At 40.8% G+C, this 21944-nt stretch overlaps 1 pseudogene; it reads left to right on the forward strand.

Annotated features, from left to right (window-relative positions):
* The first annotated feature begins 5736 nt into the window (after positions 1–5736).
* LOC137007138 (NACHT, LRR and PYD domains-containing protein 3-like) lies at positions 5737–21511 on the forward strand (annotated as a pseudogene).
* Positions 21512–21944: the final 433 nt, after the last annotated feature.

Genomic DNA, 21944 nt, shown 5'->3' on the forward strand with positions numbered 1-21944 from the left:
CCTTGTCTGGTATCGTTTACAGTCCTTTGAAGCTGCACTGAAACTGTAATTTTGACCTTTAACCGTTTGGAGGCCATTGAAGTCCACTATAAGAAGAATAATCCTGGAATGTTTTCATCAAAAACCTTAATTTGATTTCGACTGAAGAAAAAAGGACATGGACATCTTGGATGACATGAGGGTGAGTAAATTATGAGAAATTTAATTTGAAAGTGAACTAATCCTTCAACATGGTGTGTTTTCAGTATGTTTTGCATTACATGACTTTGCTGCCCCCCTGGAGGGAGTGTACTTGTGTGGAGGATTTGTATAGTTGATTTTGCAGCACAAGAGAGCACAAAGTGTGCTATTATTCATGCTCATTCAATTTTCTGTTACAATCTTTCTAACCTGAAGGTTCTCTCTGAGGAGGCATTGCTATGAAGAATGCAAAGTAGTGCCTTCATCAGACTAGCCATCTGACTAAACTTGGTCTCAGTCTCACTTTTCCCTACAAGGCCCCAGAATCTGTCCACTCTCTCTTCCTGGGTTAACTCCTTGCTGTCTGTGACCTGGTAGTCTGTGAACTCCTCTCTCAGTTCATCTGGATCAAGCCTCAGTTGTGGAAACATGCAACCTAGCCTTGTCACTATGTATGAACAGATTTCCAACACATTATCAGTTAGCTTAAATACTTCATATTTAAATGTACGCTGGTATTCTTACAATAATAAGATAATTTGAGGAGGTAGGTAAATCACAAAATAACAAGATCATCCTGTTTCAGGAGAGCTGTCCAGGCGAGAGGCTGGGTCCAACACCTTCAGGTCACTGAGCAGCTGTGAGTCTAAGGGAAAGACCTTCAGCATCTTCACATGGAAATCTCTCACTGTCCTAAGAGCACAATAATGACAATCAATGATTAACATCATTATTACTGAAGATATAACTTACTGATATATTTTTGTCATTAACATGGAGGTCAGTTCTTCATTTTCAAGCAATGCTCTGGCCTCAGCCCCAATCAAGAGATCCTCATTCGCCAGTTAGTGTTCATGTCCGTATGTTATTTCGCTGATAGATTGGAATGTTTTTGTTTGCATTTTTTTTTAAAGTGTAATTACAATTGACTGTCTGATAAAATTCCCAATAAAAATATTTAAACAAAATGTGTATCAGGAAAATATTTATCCCTCTCTCTCTCTCTCTCTCTCTCTCTCTCCTGTGGCGATGAGAAACTGCTCTATCAAGTAACATTAGTGTGGACGGATATTAACGAGTTTGACATATGCCTGATCAAAGCTTATTAGTTTCTGTTATTGGTAAGTATCAATACTTTCAAGACATAGTAGTCTGTCTGTAATTCCAATGTACAGTGAAGGTCCACACCAATGCGTTGATATGACAACTCACACATTTAACACAAAACTACGTGCTGAGGACTGTGCCGATGCACAACCCATGTAAAGAAGGTAAATCCACAAATGACTGCAATTTCAGGTTTCAAACAGAGATGGCGACCAAGAGGCAAAAGTTATGGACTGCAGCTTTAAAGAAGGCCCACCGATGACCGGCAGCACCCCTACATGGCTCGGACCGCATTGATCACGTCCCGGGCTGCAGCTGCAAGAGAAACAGCCTCCTCCTCCCCTTTTCCCCCTCAAACGTGTTTTTTTTTTTTTTTTTTACCCCCATAAAATATTCTCGATTCAATGAAATTTGAACATAAAGAAAATGCAAAAGTCAGTGCTACAGTGAGACATTGTGAGTGGAAATTATTGCCTTGATTTTTATACATCCTAATGATATTAAATACAAACTTGTTAGTTCACAGACATGACTGAGTATACTGTCCAATTAAAAATGAGGAGACATATCTTTAGTTTATTTAGTTATATTTAAGAATTAATTACTTTATTTATTTATGTGTTTGATCTTGAACTGGTACTGTTATTAAGAGTATTTAAAAAAAAAATCAAACAAAATTGAATTTTGGCATTCAGAGGTTTTTTATTTTTTTCAATGACGAGCACAGTGATGCTCTGCTGCCCTCTTGCGTTTGGATGCAAATTTTCAAGAGTTATTTCATGTGTTTTGCTCTATATTAATATAGGGGAAGATCTGTTAGTGTTTAAAGTTGTATTATTTTGGAATTTAAAAGGTTTTCCAGTAGTGCCAAACACCATTAAGACTATATATTACTTTATTTAAAAAGTAATGCCTGTGCCTTCTTCAGCACAGTGATGGTCTCCATGCTAAATTCTTTAGTACATGCAGGTGTGCTGCTTTTTCTTACAAACTTGAAAAATAAAACATTTATAACGTAAATAATTCTAAAATATAAGAAATATGTTACATTATATATTTCTCTAGATATGTGTGTGTTTATACTGAATGAGTATAACTATAAACTTATTTATTATATAAATTCAATGCACACAGACTGAAGTACTTTAAGTCTTTGGTTCTTTTAATTGTGATGATTTTGGCTCACATTTAACAAAAACCCACCAATTCACTATCTCAATAAATTAAAATACTTCATAAGATAAATAAAAAAAAGGATATTTTAAACAGAAATGTCAGGCTTCTGAAAAGTATGTTCATTTCTATGCACTCAATACTTGGTTGGGGCTCCTTTTGCCTGAATTACTGCATCAATGTGGCGTGGCATGGAGGCGATCAGCCTGTGGCACTGCTCAGGTGTAATGAAGCCCAGGTTGCTTTGATAGCGACCTTCAGGTCATCTGCATTGTTAGGTCTGGTGTCTCACAACTTCCTCTTGACAATACCCCATAGATTCTCTGTGGGGTTCAGGTAAGGCGAGTTTGCTGGCCAATCAAGTACAGTAACACCATGGTCACTGAACCAGCTTTTGGTACCTTTGGCAGTGTGGGCAGGTGCCAAATCCTGCTGGAAAATGAAATCAGCATCTCCATGAGGCTTGTCAGCAGAAGGAAGCATGAAGTGCTCTAAAATTTCCTGGTAGATGGCTGTGTTGACTGTGGACTTCAGAAAACACAGTGGACCAACACCAGCAGATGACATGGCAGCCCAAATCATCACTGACTGTGGAAACTTGACAGTACGCAGGGAAGGAGACAAGAGGTTGTTTTTGAATGGATGTCAATGGATGAGAGGCTTCACTATGCTGATTAAACAGCTTTTGTGGGGAAATAGCTAATCATTGAATTAACTGACAGCAATTTGCTAATCTTCAGCATGTTTTACACTAAACAATACTTTTGTTGGGAACTATATGTAGATTTTAGATTGATAAAAATGTATTTTTCTTAAGAGAAGGTAGACTAGTAAAGGTTGCAACAGGTAGGACTCATTCACGGCATTACCAACAACAACATTAAACATTACTGTTTAACAGATACAACAATAGATGTTGTGTAAAAGCCACTGGAAGACAAGCCTTCAGCCTTTAGCCAATAAAGCGTAACGGCTAATGCTAACGCTCCAGCTCTGGTGATACGCAAGGAAGTGTTTTTGCTAATTATATGTCATATATTGTCATGACTTCTTTGAGAATAAAATTTCAACACCAAAGTCCTCTTGTAGTCTATCTTAACTTTTTGACTAATTTATTGAACATAATGCAAACATGGTTACATACTTTGACGATGATAGTGGACATCCAATGTGTGGCTTGCATTGTTTGTGTGTGTGGTAAAAAACTGCACTGTTCTGAAACAGTTCTTTAAAAACCCTCTGTGCACACACTACCCCCACCTGGTGACAGGCCGAAATACATCCACAACACTGGCTCCTACAAACTACAATAGGGAATGACAAAATAATCACAACTGAAACTTTATTATGCCAGCACAGATACATTTATTATCTTATCAAACAAACTAAAAGACAATCAATACAAAACAGCAGTAGCCTATATTAAAACAAACCATCTCGATGGCTGTTGCCTCATTTACTCTGAGCCTATCCTAGTGATACCAGAGGGCTGTTTCATAAAAGATGCTAAGAAAAGCGAGTATTAAACTCCAAAACCTGACCTGAATTAACCTAACAAATGAGCCTTGGCTAAAACGGTTTCGTAAAAGGTAACTGGAGTTCACGCAGTCCCGCTAATTTGATCCAGGTTTAATTAGTCAATATAATTTCGCGTGTCCTAGAGGTCGATCATGGATCAAATCGATCCACCATAGGAAACGGCATACATTTTGTGCTATTTTATGCGTTTGTGACATGGTGTTTTCCTCGGTGCATAACTTACTTTTCACAAGTTTATTCTTAATCTGTAAATATTAGAAAGTCATGCAAATATTTCCATTTTGCTGCAAAACTGCTGCGCACACGCGCGCTAAACAGACGGGACGCAATAGAAGCGCAATCATTCTAAAATATACATTTTGCTAAAATATTTGATGTTGGACATTAAAAATGCATTATGTACAATTTTAAACCTACAAGTAAGTGTATTTTTATGATAGTAACTGTAAATTGACTATTGTAATGCGGTAAATCAATATAGCTACTTTGGGCCAATTACTGAGTTTCATCTTACCAATTCAAATTTAGTCTGTGCATATTTATTTTAATTTTTAATTTTGTGATTTTAATTTCTGCTCTTCTAATAACCATAAAGGTACTACAGCTGCCAAACAAAACCAGAGAAAAATGTATTCATATATTTTAAAACAATCTGATTAAATATTGGGCACAAAACATTTAGCCAGTAAGAAAAGAAAACCTGTAGGTTTTACACACACACACACACACACACACACACACACACACACACACACACACACACACATATATAGGCTACCTGCACTTTTTTTCACTCCTCCCCTCACTCACTGCAGCTGTCTGGGCGCCTACTCTCGCCTACATTTCAGGCTAGGTGAGGGCGTGAGGCGAGGCGAGGCTCATCTCAAGCGAGCCTGATATCTGTTCAGAGTTTGTTCTTCTATTTAAATAGTCGGAATCAATTCTCTTTAATAAATTCAATAAATTGTTATCGGAACCTTTATAATGAATTTACCTGTGGCTACTTGAGAGCAAAGGTGGTGGATTTTGTGAATTTGTAGGCTACGTAATGTTGATCAAGGTGAGTGGTCAGTCGAAATGTTTTACAAGGTGACTTCATTCATATTTTGCCTTAAAGACGTATAGTTCTTAAATATGTTTGGTATTTTTACTTTAAAGCAAACTAGTTTCATTGGTGGTCAGATTTTGAAAACGGGTTGTTAAAATTAAAAGGTTCGGGAAATGCGATTAATCACAAAATCCGCCCTTGGTTATGATCTGGATCAAACTGTCACGTGATGTGTTGTTCAAAACTGTTTAGGTAGATGATTGGGATACTTTTGATTTAAAAAAAAAAAAAATAGGAATATCATGATCCCAGCAGAAGGGTGGATTTTAGGATCAAAAATGTAAGTTATTAGAGATTTTGATGCCATAAAATAAGTCCCCCCACCCCCCAAACATCATTCATATCAAACAAAAATAATATATTTCATATATTTAAATAATTGTATTAAACTACACCGGCACAAACATCAGGGATGAACCAGTCAAAAGTAGTTTCCAACAACTGCATTTCTTATTGCATGTACAGTATATTTGTTTTTGTTGGTAATATAGAAAAAGTAATTTGGCAGATTAAACTTTTTGAACAACTGGGCCCTGTTTCCTCAACTCTCAGGATCCGCTAAGATGAATTATTGTGTTTTTTGAGTCAGTGGTGGAGATCAGATTCCATTTCAACTGTTCAGCTTCATCATGGATGAGACACAGACTTCTACAGGTGAAAATTTTTCTCCAGGATTCAGGTAAAACACTATATTAAATCATAGAACAATACTGCAGTCTCCATTTATGTTTTTTATGTCTGTTTTTAAGTTAAAAATGAAAATGTTTGGTCCTATATTAAGATGATTATCATCATATAGAATGATAATCTGTTCAGTTCAGCAGAAGAAATCAGAACCAGAGGTGTACCATATAATATAATAGGTAATATAATGTTTTTATAATAGGTATTCATTTTAGATCTTAGGCAAAGAGACATGTCTATGAAAGAACTTAGTTTGGTTTATGGTTTTATGGTTTTTTATATCAACATAATTTAAATGATAATATCATTAATGTTTTTAATGATAAATGAATATGAATACAGTAACTCAAATCATTCACTTCAATCTCTCTTTGTTATAGTCCAGTTCAGCAGAAGATATCAGAACCAGAGCCCAGCTGTGTGTCTATGAGGAGCGATGAGTCTATTTGGATTCCAATTAATTTTAACTCAACACTTAGACTCAAGTATGCCATTTTTTTTATTATAGTATATTTTCAGTTCAACTGTATATTAAACTGTTTAATGACAAAAATTCCACCAATAACAGAGTGTCTGATTCCTGATTTTCTTCACGATGCTCAAGGTCAGTCCTGCCATCCAGATCAGCTGTAACAGAACCCATCTGTAAAAATAATGACCAGTCTATGAATCAACCGCAGGACTTTAATGAAAGCACATATCCTGGTTTCAGGTAAATTTTGTTACGATACATCATCATTTGTTACTCAAAAATACATAATACTTGGCAAATTTTATAAACCCATAATACAGAAAACAAAAGAGACATTTTGCTTTATACATTTACCTCTGGCACTCATGTAATAATGTGGTATGTTCATTTTACAGCCATGAAGTCCTCAACAGATTTAGGTCAAATCTGACAAAGACGTTTGGGTGTTTGTATGAGGGAACAACAAAGCAGGGAAACCCAACACTCCTGAATGAGAGTGAATTGGAGAGATCAATAATGAGCATGAGGTGAGACACAGTCCAGGAGAGCAGAAACAGAGGACACAGCGATCAAATGCAGTCACATCTTCAGACCTTTACCTGGACAAGACAAACCCATCAGAACTGTGCTGACAAAGGGAGTCGCTGGCATTGGAAAAACAGTCTCTGTGCAGAAGTTCATCCTGGACTGGGCTGAAGGGAAAGAGAATCAGGACGTCCAGCTCATATTTCCACTTCCTTTCAGAGAGCTCAACTTGATGAAGGACAAAACACTCAGTCTTTCAGATCTTCTTCATGTGTTTTTCCCTGAAACAAAAGAAATGGAAATATCCAGTGATAAGTATAAAGTTTCCTTCATCTTTGATGGTCTGGATGAGTGTCGTCTGTCTCTGGATTTTCAGAGCGATGTGAGGTTGTGTGATGTGACTGAATCAGCCTCAGTGGACGTGCTGCTGACGAACCTCATTGCGGGGAATCTGCTTCCCTCTGCTCTCATCTGGATCACCTCCAGACCAGCAGCAGCTGATCTCGTCCCCTCTGAGTGTGTCCATCGAGTGACAGAGGTACGAGGCTTCAGTGACCCTAAGAAGGAGGAATACTTCAGGAAGACAATCAGGGATCAGAGTCTGTCCTACAGGATCATCTCACACCTGAAGTCATCAAGGAGCCTCTTTATTATGTGTCACATTCTGCTGGATCTCAGCCGCTGTTCTAGAGAAGATGTTGAGTGAAGCAGAGAGTGAAGAGATTCCCAAGACTCTGACTCAAATGTATACACACTTCCTGATCCTTCAGACCAACATCAAACATGAGAAGGACTATGAGAAGAAAGTGAAAGACGAAGACATGATTGTCAAACTGGGGAAACTGGCATTTCAGCAGCTTAAGAAAGGCCACCTGATCTTCTATGAGGAAGATCTGAGCGAGTGTGGCATTGATGAGACAGAAGCATCAGTGTACTCAGGATTGTGCACTCAGATCTTCAGAGAGGAGTTGGGCTTATATCAGGGGAAAGTCTTCTGCTTTGTTCATCTGAGCATTCAGGAATATCTAGCAGCTCTATATGTGCATCTCTCCTTTATAAACAAGAACATCAATGTGTTTGACCAGATTGCCAAACAAAGTTTGTTCTCTAAATTTAAGGACTGGTTTCAATTCCTGTTTAGACATGTTTCATTCTCTGAGCTGCATCAGAGAGCTGTGGATGAGGCTCTACAGAGTAAAAATGGACACCTGGACCTTTTCCTGCGGTTCCTCTTGGGTCTGTCAGTGGAGTCTAATCAGATTCTCCTACAACAACTAATGACAGCTAATGGCAGCTCTGACAGAAATGACAAATCAGTTGAATCCATCAAGAAGAAGATCAGGATCATTGACTCTCCAGAGAAATCCATCAATCTGTTCCACTGTCTGAATGAACTGGGTGATCATTCACTAGTGGAGGAAATACAACAGTATCTGACATCTGGAAAAATGAAGGAAGCCAAACTCTGTTAATCTCAGTGGTCAGCTATAGTTTTTGTGTTGTTGGCATCAGTCAAGAATCTGGATGAGTTTGATCTTGATAAACTTGTTAGAAGATACAATAAAACCGAAAAAAATGAAGTTTTTCTGAAGCTGCTGCCTGTGATTAAAGAATCTAGATCAGTTCAGTAAGTATCACTTGCAAAATGGTTCATTGTTAAAACTCAAAGAAAAGTTAAAATCTCATAAATCTTCAGTGCTGCAGATGTTGCCCAGAGTTTACTGGTCAGTATTTTTGGTGTGTTTTCTATAGTGGCATGGTAAGATTTCTTCAAAAAATTAAAAAGGAATTTAAAGAATTAGTCCACTTTTAAATAAACTTTTCCTGATAATTTACTCACCCCCATGTCATCCAAGATGTTCATGTCTTTCTTTTGTCAGTCGAAAAGAAATTAACGTTTTGATGAAAACATTCCAGGATTTTTCTCCTTATAGTGGACTTCAATGGCCTCCAGATGGTTGAAGGTCAAAATGACAGTTTCATTGCAGCTTCAAAGGGCTTTAAATGATACCAGACGAGGAATAAGGGTCTTATCTAGCAAAACAATTGGTCATTTTCAGAAAAAAATACAACTGTATATGCTTTATAAACACATAATATCACCTTGAACGTACTTCCGCTTTCTGCATTCTTCAAAATGCTTACACTGCATGTCCTACGCCTTCCCTATTCAACTTATGGAAAAAAACGAAACTGGCGCCGTGTTCGTTCCTTAAATAGAATAGGGAAGGCATAGGACATACAGCCTAAGCTTTTTGAAGAATGCAGAAAACGGAAGTACGTTCAAGGCGATCATTTGTGTTTATAAATTGCATTATAATAAGTTGCTGTTTATTGCCGTTATTTTATTGCTTTTATTTTCAGTTCAGTTTTTACAAGTATGATCTCTCTGCAGATTGAGTTATTGTGGTGTCACAGATGAAGTTTGTGCTGTTTTGGCCTCTGCTCTGAGATCAAACCCCTCACACCTTAGAGAACTGAATCTGTCTTGGAATAAACTAAAAGATTCTGGAGTGAATTTACTCTCTACTGTTCTGGAGAATCCTCACTGTAAACTGGAGATACTGTGGTAAGATCATATATCACATAACACTCTCGCATGTGAAACAAAATGTAAAGTATATTTAAAGTCCAGAAACACCACGCCCCTTACCATTTGTTGTTACATGCATCAGTGGAAATTTAAATACATTGCTGTATCAAATTGAGCCTGAAGGAGACCCATATGAAGAGGGTCAAGCAGAACCTCTGTAATCATGGCTTTTAAAGGGCGTTTATGAATGGTATTTCATTTTTGTATTTGTGTCAAATTGTTTAGATATGCTGTCACTGCTGTTTATTAGATTTCAATATACAGTTTTATCCTGATTAAAGCTTTACTGTAGCCGAATACATGAATGATTAGTAGCATTTTTGTAAAGGTATCGTTTAATTTATAGCACAAACAACTGTTTGTCTATGAACATAAAGTTTGTTGGTGTTTGTTGGCATTTGTTGAAGTATGCATTAGACTTTAGCTAACTGGCTAGTGAAGCAAAAACGAGTTGGTCTTTGTTTACGTCCTTACGTTTAAAAGACATGTACAAACAATAAAACGTACTTACAGTTTGAAGCCAATAAATAGCAGCTTTTGCTTTTAAAGTGGGAACTGCTCCATCTTTCAGTAAAAGCCTTTGTTCAAATCCAGCATTGAACTCGTGTAGATTCTGGAAGCTGTCTTTAGCACTGCATCCAGTGTAGAAGATATCACTGATTATAATGGATTCTGTTATCTTTTGACGCGTTGCTCGCCTCCGGTGTACACAATTCTAACGCTTCCATTATCCTGCGCCACATGGCCTCTCCCACTTTGTTGCGTGTTCCTGGGGGAAGTGTTTTGCACGCTTTATGATGTCACCAACCCAGGAAGAAGCTCGTTGGAGTCCAAACCAGTTGTTTTTGTAGGCATTAAACTGCCATAACTTTAAAAGACAATATCTCCGTTTGCACTGAACTTTCAGCACTGTAACTTTGCAGATACTGTTTATGCTCAAGCAGCAACATTAAACACTAACTAAAGTTAAAAAAAGTGAAATCGCAATGAACCACCCCTTTAACATCATGCTCCTCAGTAAAATTACATTTGCAGGACTGAGAGCCACACTAAAATACACACTTTCACATCACACTTAACATTTAATCTCTTGACCTGAACAGTCAGAACTAAGTGTTGGATATCAGATGTTAAATATCCAAAGTTCGTCAGAGTTGTAGAAACTTGGTGGTGTGTCTGAAGAAAACACTGGAAAAAAAATGGGAACGTGGGGGCACCGCAATGCGACCACAAAGGGCACTTTCAGTTTAGCGATCAAAGGGGCAGGGGCTCAAACCCCCAACACCCCCCATGTGAACAGTTCTGAGTAGACCGTCACTTGCTGTCATCTCGAAATTACGATGATTATTTAATGCTGTGAACGCAGCAACAGTTCAGTTGATTTCTGGTCTCCAATGGAATACAGACTCACTTACCGGCTACTTGCTTGTTCTCTGATGATCTCCAGTGATACTTATCTGTTCCACGCCAGGGATCTCTAACAACGTTTCCTAATTTTCACTCCAGCAATCTTCATTTCTCATCTCTCCTCTCCTTGTGTCCAAGTCTGCTGTTCATGTGTGTTGGCTCATCAAAGACTCTCCAATTCTTGATGAAAGACAAACATCATTATTCTGCTATCTATTGACACTGCAACATGCTATTGTTGATACTGACCTATCGTCCCACAGATCATCACCATAAGAATTAAACAAAATAAAAAATTCCCTCCATAATAGGCTAGCCTTTTTGCAGAAGAATCATCACTGTGTTAGTTCCATCAGGCTTCAAGTGGGCTGTCTGCATAAGGTTCTGGAAAGCTCCACATCTGAGGTGATACTAGCTGCCAGCCCTGGTTAATCCAACATTCTCCTGTATCTCCTTATCCACCAGAGATGTGATAAAGTGCTGGTTTTCCTGCCTGCTTTCCCAATCTTGTTCCAAGAACCACACCTTCAGTCAAGTCACCTCCTCTTCAGTTGAATACCACTTTCATTGAAAGCTCAGTGATCCAGACTCTTGTGGCGATACCACCCTACTACTCCCTTTATTTATTTATTTTTTATTTGGGACATCTTCTGCCTTTTTTTTTGCAAAGATGGAGGCTTGCAGCCTTGCATAGATTACCACTTCCTCAACAAGATTATTAACAAGTTCTGCTATCTGCCTCACCTCATCCCAGCAGCCCTGGAACTTTTGAGAGTAGCCACCCAAGCTGGATCTTTGTAGTGCATACAGCCTCAATTGGATCTGGAAGGGGGATGAATGGACGACCACTTTTGTGACCCCCACAGACCACGGTGAATACTGGGTGATGCAGAAATTCCTGGTCGATGCACCTTCTGTGTTGCAGAAGTTTATGAATGAGGTGTTCCAGGAATACCTCCATCGGTTCATCCTAATCTACATTGATGACATTCTGGTGTATTCCTGAAATGAGACCAACCAACATCAACATGTCATGCTTGTGTTGGAAAGGCTGAGGGAATATCATCTGTACCTTAAGGTGGAGAAATTTTCTTTGGGGGTTAGGTTCCTTGCTCAAGGGCACCTCGGTCATTTCCTGTTGGTATTGAGGATTGAACCCGTATTTTTTCTTATTTTTCAATAAAAGATATTTTGAAAAACCAGCAGCATGTTGAGAATAATTCACAAAACAGGCCATTCTGAAATGTCAAGAACAAACAAAAACTTTATCTTTTAGTCACTTTTTATTAAATGTCAGCCATGCATTTGCCATGCTCAGATATTTCGGAAAGCTATGTTTTGGGAGTTTTTTGGAGTTTCTATACATCCATTGACAGAACAATGTCTCTAAAGCCTGGGATACTCTGCACGATTTTAGCAATCCTATAGATCATTATAAATCACACTGTGCGACATGGATCTATTGTATGGTGATGACACCTATTGACTCATGAGCTACAATGCAAGTTCTATAGAAGAATAAAACATCATCAGCATGCGCTAGTCAGTTGTTAACAAAAAGACCATGTTGAACCACACTTTGGCAATTGTAGTTTTTATGTGTGCTGTGTAGGAATCATGGCCTACATTAAATCATCCTTTCTCCCATTTTTCTCCTCAAAATTTGGGTAGGCTGTGCCTCCCTTGCCTCCCCTGATGAGCCGCCACTGTTGTAGAGTAACCTCTTATATGGGTATTTTGGTTCTTTATTTCATGAATGTTTTAAGTTTTTACTTCCACTTTAATAATGGATTTGCTGCTAAACTGATCTGATCTGAGAGAGTAAAGAGTGTGTCATTGTTCTCAACAGGTTAAGACATTGTGGTATCACAGTTGAAGTTTGTGCTGCTCTGGCTTCAGCTCTGAGATCAAACCCCTCACACCTGAGACGACTAGATCTGTCTGATAATAAAATAGAAGATTCTGGAGTGACTCCTCTCTGTTCTGTACTCAGTATTCTTCAATGTAAACTCGAGATGCTGTGGTAAGATCATGTATGACTCTCACGCAATGTAAAGTATATACTTTCTGTTTCTGTGAGTTCAGTTGATTAAGCTCTAAATGGTTGAACACATGAGCTGCTCCTCTGTAACGTGATACTGAAATATTAAGATTCAAAAAATTAAATACACTTGAAGACTTCAGATGCAAAAGCCTCTAAGTGCCATCTGAAATTTTTTTCTAAAATGAGAATTTTTATCAAGCTCGTATGTTTAGGTTCAGTAATTTCACTTTAATGGCAATTAATAGGTCCTTTTCATTGTCATTAAAGTGAAATAACTGAACATAAACATGCAAGCTTGATAAAAATGCTTATTTTATAAGAAAATTTCAGATGGCACTTAGAGGCTTTTGCATCTGAAGTCTTCACTTTTACAGTGTGAGATCTTAGGAGAATGATCAAGTAGACACAGAGACTGTGTAATACCTTAACATTCTCATGTTTATGAAGAATGGTCATATTTATACCTAAGATAAAGCAGAATCATCCACGATGGCCAGGCCATCCAATCAGAATACTCAAAGATCAACCCTTCCCTATATGGCATATTAAAAAATATGAGTAAGAGAGGTCAGATGTTCAAATGTATGTGCGTGTCTTGAGTTCCCGTTTGCTTGCAAGTGTATAAGTGTGTCCAAGGCCTAGTGCTTGTTTTGTCTAAATTTGTCCATGGTGTGCACATAACATAACAGAAATAAGGTAGATAAGGGCAGACTTAAACAAGAATAGTCAAAAGTGGAGCCTAAGAAATAAGGAAATATTAAAATTGGGTAATTACATAATGGTTTTCACACACATACTCATATTATATTCACTGCAAAACTGATGGAGTGTGTCATTGTTCTCTACAGGTTGAGTAATTGTGGTTTCACAGATGAAGGTTGTGCTGCTCTGGCCTCAGCTCTGAGATCAAACCCCTCACACCTGAGAGAACTGAATCTATCTGGGAATAATTTACCAGATTCTGGTGTGCTTCTCTCTGCTGTACTGGAGGATCTTCACTGTAAACTGGAGAAACTGTGGTAAGGTCATATCTCTTACTAGGTCATATATATGTACTATTTACTAAGACTTGTCCTTTAATGTAAATTTTAGGACTAAAAGCTTGTAAAATAAATGTTCAGATGGAAATTAATGTCATTAATTGCCATCACATAACATGACCTGATGCCTGGTTTTGCATCTAATACTTTGATTAATGTTTAGATGACATTAATGTGTAAAATAGTGATTCAGGGACAATTAACTCAGTTTTAGAGATGAACTGACAAGAGTCTACATTTGAATAGCTTTGAATATGGAAAGTCCCTTAAAACAAGAAAGTGACACTTAAGTATAGTAGAATGAACCAACATACTGTATAGAAACACATCTGTATGAATCAACACACTTGTGTCTGAGAACAGCAGAGTTTCATACTTTCTCCTCCATCAATAGTTTCCTTTTAGTTTTATATCCTATGCAAAACATTATTTCAGAAAGGAAAGTTGATCAAAGTGGAATACAAACACCAAAGACCATAAACCTGGAGGTAAATGGGTGATGAGCTGGAGGAAAAGAAGCTCATTAACATGATCTCAGTGCATGTGTAGGCAATAATTCCATAATTACATTTTTCATTAAGACCTTGAATATCTCTGTTAAGTTCATCACATTAATGAATAATTGATTATTGGTAAATGTCTAACAATTTATTCTGACACTTGACTATTCTATTTTATACAACACTTAGATGTTCTGATTCTCGAATCTGAAAAGCTGAGAGCTTTTTGTAGCCATGCGATATTCTACTATCACACGGTAACCGTTTCAAAATTTCTATCAATCCATTTATTTTTGCCATATTTATACTGGCAGCATTTCTCAAAGCATATAAACATAGCACCTTTTTGAAAATTTGTTTAGACGTTTTCGGAGATGTGAGCTCCAGGCCGTTCAGCGCTCATGTACCTGTCAAAAACAGCTTTATCTCTGTAACGGACTGACAGACTCAGGGAGATCCATTTGCAGCTTTATTAATAATTCGTAGTCGTACAGGCAGAAGTCAGGAATCGGCAACAGCAGTGAAATAGACAAGGCAGAATCAGAAACAGTACCAGGCAAAGGGTCGAGACAGGCGGCAATCCAAACAGAGGTAAACAGTATCCAGGCAATAAGTTCACAAGGCAGGCGGCAGACGGGGTTCAAAGGGTTAAGGCAGTCCAAGGTCATACACAAGAGATAAATCCACAGGAGAAAACGCTCAGAAATGTTAGCCAGGCAGAACAAGACTTCACGAATAGTGAAGAGCTGTGAGAGTCTTTTAAAGTCCGTGGGATATGGAACAGGTGTGAGTGGGCGTGGTTAAGTAATCAGTCCAGTTATGTGGTGTGGGAAATGTAGTCCAGAAGTGATTAGTACTCCGGTGACGGTGCCCTCAGGTGGTGAGAGGAGGAAGCCACAGAGACCGCTTCTGTGACAGAGCCCCCCTCCTGCGAGCGGCTCCTGAAGCGAGGAGGCGGACGACGCCGGGGTCTACCACGGGGACGAGGGGCCGGACGCTCCGGATTGGTCCTATGAAATTCAGTGATGAGGTTAGGGTCCAGTATGTCATCAGCATTGACCCAGGACCGTTTCTCCGGGCCAAACCCCTCCCAGTCGACCAAGTATTGTAGGACTCTGCCCCGGCGCCGGGAATCCAGAAGTTCGTGTACCTGATAGGCCTCCTCGCCCTCCACGATGATAGGAGGGGGTCTCTGGTCACGGGTCTCCTCTAGGTCCTCCCCTCCCCTCGGACCACCTGCGGGCTTAAGCAGAGAGACATGGAATGTGGGTGAGATACGGTATTCAGGAGGCAGAGCTAAACGGTAAGATACGGGTGTTATCTGTCGTGTTATTTTGAATGGGCCCACGTACCTGGGACTGAGTTTCTTGCAGGGTAAGCGAAGGCGGAGGTCTCTGGTTGAAAGCCACACCCATTGCCCCGGCTGGTAGTTAGGCTGTGGTCGTCGATTGCGGTCGGCCTGTTCCTTGGATCTCCGTACCGACCTTTGAAGGTGCACATGTGCTTCGTCCCATACCTCCTCGCTGCGTCTTAACCAATGATCTACTGCAGGTAACTCCGTGGGTTCTCCAGACCAGGGGAAGAGAGGTGGTTGGTAACCTAGCACACACTTGAAGGGAGAGAGGCCAGTTGCCGGGTTGTGCAGCGAGTTCTGTGCATATTCTGCCCAGAAGAGATATCGACTCCAGTCGGTCTGGTTATGATGGCAGTATGAACGTAAGAAACGAATGAGCTCCTGATTAAGTCTTTCGGCCTGCCCGTTGCCCTCAGGATGATAGCCGGAGGTCAGGCTGACATTAATGTTGAGATTTTTGAAGAAGGCAGACCAGAGGCGAGACGTAAACTGAGGTCCCCTATCAGAGACAATGTCCTCTGGCAGACCATAAAGGCGGAAGACATAGTGACACAGGTGTTCAGCGGTCTCTAGGGCTGTGGGTAATTTGGATACTGGGATGAGCCGGCAGGACTTGGAGAAGCAATCCACGACAGTGAGTATTGTTGTGTTACCTTGGGAGATTGGAAGGTCGGTGATGAAGTCAATGGCGATATGGGACCAGGGGCGTTGTGGAATGGGAAGAGGCTGAAGAAGGCCTGCGGGTGCCTGTCGAGATGTTTTCATGGTTTGGCAGATGGTACAGTTATGGATGAACGTTACAATGTCAGCCGAGAGAGAGGGCCACCAGAAACGATTGGATACCAGGTGGATGGTGGCTGCTATGCCCGGATGTCCGGCACTGGGAGAAGCATGGATCTCCTGTATGACTCGTTGACGAAGAGGCGCGGGTACATATGTGAGGGTGGCTGGACATTCTGCCGGCGGAGGTTCGTTTTGCTGGGCCTCAGTAATTTCTGACATGATGTCCCATTGAATAGGAGCGAGGAGGATGGTGGAAGGTAAGATGGGTTCGTTGGATGGTGGGGTAGAACTAGACTCAAATTGACGAGAGAGTGCATCTGCCTTTACGTTCTTGGAGCCAGGACGGTAAGTGACAATGAATTGAAATCTGGTAAAGAATAGCGCCCATCTTGCCTGGCGATGATTGAGACGCTTGGCGGACCTCAGGTATTCAAGATTTCGGTGGTCCGTTAGCACAGTGAATGGAAACTTGCTCCCCTCTAACCAGTGTCGCCACTGTTCCATTGCCGCCTTCATGGCTAACAATTCACGATCCCCGACATCATAGTTCTGTTCAGGTGGGGTGAGCTTACGGGAATAGAAGGCACAAGGATATAACTTGGGTGGACTGCCTTGTCTTTGTGACAGGACTGCTCCAATGCCCGTGCTGGAGGTGTCTACTTCCACAACGAATTCACGTTCAGGGTCTGGGTGATGAAGGATAGGTGCTGTGGTAAACAGTTCTTTGAGTTTTCGGAAAGCCTCAGTGGAAGTAGTAGACCAGATCAGTGTTGTGCTCTTTCTTTTAAACATGGATGTGAGTGGTGCCGCGATGAGACTGAAGTTACGAATAAATCGTCTATAGAAGTTGGCGAACCCCAGGAAGCGCTGTAGTTCTTTCACTGTGGTGGGCAATGGCCAGTTTAACACAGCCTGTACCTTGTTGTCATCCATTGCGACTCCCCCCGCACTGATGACGTAACCCAGGAACGATGTGGATGTCTGGTGGAACTCGCACTTTTCTAACTTAGCATAAAGCTGATGCTGGATGAGTCTCTGAAGCACGGAGCGTACCTGCTGGACATGTTCTGAGTAAGTCTCTGAGTAAATAAGGATGTCGTCAATATAGACAATCACCCATCTGTTTAGCATGTCGCGGAAGACGTCGTTAATGAAGGCCTGGAACACGGACGGACTATTGACCAGTCCGAACGGCATAACCTGGTACTCATAGTGTCCGGTGGTAGTGGAGAAGGCGGTTTTCCACTCATCCCCCTCTCGTATTCGGATAAGATTGTAGGCGCTACGTAGATCGAGTTTAGTGAAGTAACGGGCTGTGCGAAGTTGTTCCAGAGCGGAGGGAACCAAGGGCAAGGGATAACGGAACTTTACAGTTATGTCGTTGAGCCCACGATAATCTATGCAGGGTCTTAAACCACCGTCCTTTTTCTTAACGAAGAAGAAACCTGCTGATGCTGGGGATGTAGAGGGTTGAATGAAGCCCTTGGCTAACTCCTCCTCAATGTACTTCCTCATAGCTTCAGACTCAGGCTGGGAAAGTGGAAATATGCGCCCCCTGGGAGGTGTTGAACCAGGAATCAAGTTGATAGCACAGTCACTGGCGCGGTGTGGTGGTAACTGAGAAGCTCTGGTTGTGCTGAAAGCCTCAACAAGATCCTGATATTCGGTGGGTAGAGTGTCGGGAGGAGAAGTAGCCACAGGTGGTGAGACGTGAGATTCTGGGCGTATGGGAGATTGTATACAGGTTCGTTGACATTGCTCTGACCAGTGTGTAATCTGATTATCCGACCAGGAAATCCGTGGGTTGTGTTGTCTGAGCCAGGGTGAACCAAGAATGATGGGGTGTTGTGGAGATTTGATGAGAAAGAAGCGCATGGCTTCCTTGTGAAGGGAGCCGATCTGTAGAGTGACGTCATCGCTGGTGTAACGCACTCGACCGGACCCCAACGGTCGTCCATCTAGCGCCGCCACTGATAACAGAGAATTACATGCAATGAGAGGAATGTCATGAGCTCGTGCAAAAGTTAAATCCATGAAATTGCCTGCGGCCCCAGAGTCTATCATGGCTTCAGTCTGGATAATCTTATTATCATATTTCAGTTCTGCCGTGATCAGTATGTGAGAGGAATTAACAGGTGGACTCACCGCAGTAGTGTCGCGGTTGGTTGGTCTCGTGGGGCAGGAAGCTCGCAGGTGTCCCGGCTGACCACAATACAAACACAGACGCTGCTGCATGCGTCTGTCTCTCTCCTCTGCTGTTAAATGAGTGGTACCAACTTGCATGGGTTCGGGTTCGTTGGGAGATGATGAAGGAACAGAATATGATGAGGAATTTCTTGTGGGACGTCTCGATCTGAGAAGATTGTCGATGCGGATGGCTAGATCAATGAAGTTGTTCAGGCTCCTTCCCTCATCACGACAAGCCAATTCTGACTGAAGATCCGTGTTTAATCCCTTGCGAAATAATAATTTCAGTGTGTCGTCAACCCAAGAAGTTTGTGCAGCCAGCGTGCGGAAAGTGAGGGCGTACTCAGCGGCGGTTTGTTTGCCCTGACGGAGTGCCAGTAACTGCTCACCCACCTCTTTACCTCCCTCAGCATGTTCGAACACCTCACGGAAACATTGGAGGAATGATTCAAGGGAGGTATGTGAAGCTTGGCCATTAATCCACACAGTTGTAGCCCACTCTAAAGCTTTCCCGATCAGCAGTGAGCATATGAAGGCAATGCGACTTTCCTCCGTGGGATACAGGGTTGGTTGTTGTGAAATGAACAGAGAACACTGGAGCAGGAAACCTTTGCACTTCGCAGGTGAGCCGTCATATTTTTCAGGAAAGGCTAGGCGGGGACTGCTTGTAGCGTGTGGGTGAGGTGACGCCGCCGCGGGCGGCGTGGCTGATGGCGGATTAGCTTCAGCGGGCGTGATCCGCATGCTCTGCAGTGTTTTGACTAACTCCTCGGTGACAGAGGTGAGCCGTGTAAGCTGCTGTTGATGGACGGCAAGGACACTGGCCTGAGTGGAAAGCTCCATGGTGAAGTGCTGAACAGCTGCTGGATCGAGATCTGGCGAAGTCTTCTGTAACGGACTGACAGACTCAGGGAGATCCATTTGCAGCTTTATTAATAATTCGTAGTCGTACAGGCAGAAGTCAGGAATCGGCAACAGCAGTGAAATAGACAAGGCAGAATCAGAAACAGTACCAGGCAAAGGGTCGAGACAGGCGGCAATCCAAACAGAGGTAAACAGTATCCAGGCAATAAGTTCACAAGGCAGGCGGCAGACGGGGTTCAAAGGGTTAAGGTAGTCCAAGGTCATACACAAGAGATAAATCCACAGGAGAAAACGCTCAGAAATGTTAGCCAGGCAGAACAAGACTTTGCGAATAGTGAAGAGCTGTGAGAGTCTTTTAAAGTCCGTGGGATATGGAACAGGTGTGAGTGGGCGTGGTTAAGTAATCAGTCCAGTTATGTGGTGTGGGAAATGTAGTCTAGAAGTGATTAGTACTCCGGTGACGGTGCCCTCAGGTGGTGAGAGGAGGAAGCCACAGAGACCGCTTCTGTGACAATCTCGGCTAGTCTTTCAGGAATTTGCAGCTGGCTCATATGTAGTCTTTGGCCTTATTAATCTATTACTTGTTCCAGACCAAATCGATTTGGTTAAGGGCAAAGTTAAACCCTTAACTTTATATTTTTATTTAACTTAAATCGAGTGCTGCTTTTGTACTTTTGACTGAACTTTCTGCTTGTTTATTTCCTGTTTTACAAATGTATACTTTATAATGGCTATTGTTCATTTAAATATTACTGTTCAATAAATACAATTTTATTTTATGTAAAATGACATGCCGTATTTGGTATTGAGAAAGGGTCCATTAGTGATTGTGATTTCGACTTTAGTAAAAGTTATATAATCATGCCATTAAATTGCGGAAAGACTGTCTTTATGAGTGAGTCAGTAGAAAAGACTGAATGAAAGGGACTGAAACAAGGATGTAAACAAGGACATTATTTTTACTTTAAACAACACTTTATAAGATGCAACAGACAAATGTGTTGACTAGCGCTGGCATGGGGAATCCCCTTAACTGTTAAAAGGATTCTAAAACAAAGATTTTGCTTTACTCACCGGACATTCAAACTGTTTTTTTTTTTATTATTGATGTATGATTGACCTGAAGAATGAATGCTTTATCACATGCAGGTTATACACTCGCTTCATCTACCTCTCTCTCATAAAACTCTACATTATACAAATAGCTTCAAGTAAGCATCTCACCGTTCCTTCGTTGCTTCTAAAGTGGCATTTTAGAATGAGTAGTGGAGACTTGGGCTCAACAGTAACCCCCCTCCTGCTTTGTGTGTCTGTACTGCCCTCAAGCACATGACCGTTTCAGACCACACCTTTGAGCATCGAAATGCATAAATCCTGCAGCAGTATGTGGCAATGCTTACCATTATATCTCCTCTCCTACTTTGTCTGTGTGTTGTCAATGTCAGTTTCTGAATGGATACCTACTGTCAACCTGAGAGCTGATTGAATAAAGGAATAACATTCTTCAGGCACGTGAACTACAAATTGTCAGTTGTTCTCTACAGGTTGATGTGTTGTGGTGTCACAGATGAAGGTTGTGCTGCTCTGGCTTCAGCTCTGAGATCAAACCCCTCACACCTGAGACACCTGGATCTGTCTAAGAATAAACTTCAAAAGTCCGAAGTGAAGTTACTTTGTGATCTAAAGGATGATCGACATTATAAACTGAAGGAACTATACTATTGTGAGTACATTTTTATTTGAAGCTTTTAAATATTTGATAGATAAATAATTGAAGATAATTATTTTGCTTCACTTCATCTCTGTTCTAAAGCTATATTTAATTGTTTAATTCTGTGATGTGACTGATCTAGAAATAGATAAATGTTTTAATCTCTTACAAGTGTCTCTTTGTGTCTCTTTTGTTTATTGTAGGACTCTCTGTATTTAGATGTCAGTCCAGTTTCGTCAGGATCAGCTGATGGTGAATAAAGACCCCCATTCAAAAAAAAAAAAGGAAGATTTTTAAAAAGGTTTCTGAGTTTTGTATGTACGCCAAATTTTGTCAGTGTACAGAGACATCACAGTCACACAATCGACAGAGACTGAAGAAACTGTGATTCTCATTATTATGTCCAGAGATGTATTCTTTTTTTTACTGTTATTGGTGAATTTATTGAGGTCACAGGTTGGTATTGTTCTGTATATTATTGTGTTTTCCTTGTGTTTCTTCCTCGGTTTCTTTGGCTACTCCCACCTGTTCTCATTAGCAGGTAACTGATCATCCCCTGCTGCATCTGCTTGAGGCAACATAAAAACAGAGGAGAAACTACCGACTTTGGGAGAACTTGCCTAAGACACTTTTCTCCAGAGTGTTGTCTGTGACCTGGCCAACCTTTTGTAGA

Source organism: Chanodichthys erythropterus, chromosome 18 (assembly GCF_024489055.1).
Source record: "Chanodichthys erythropterus isolate Z2021 chromosome 18, ASM2448905v1, whole genome shotgun sequence".
Lineage (NCBI taxonomy): Eukaryota > Metazoa > Chordata > Actinopteri > Cypriniformes > Xenocyprididae > Chanodichthys > Chanodichthys erythropterus.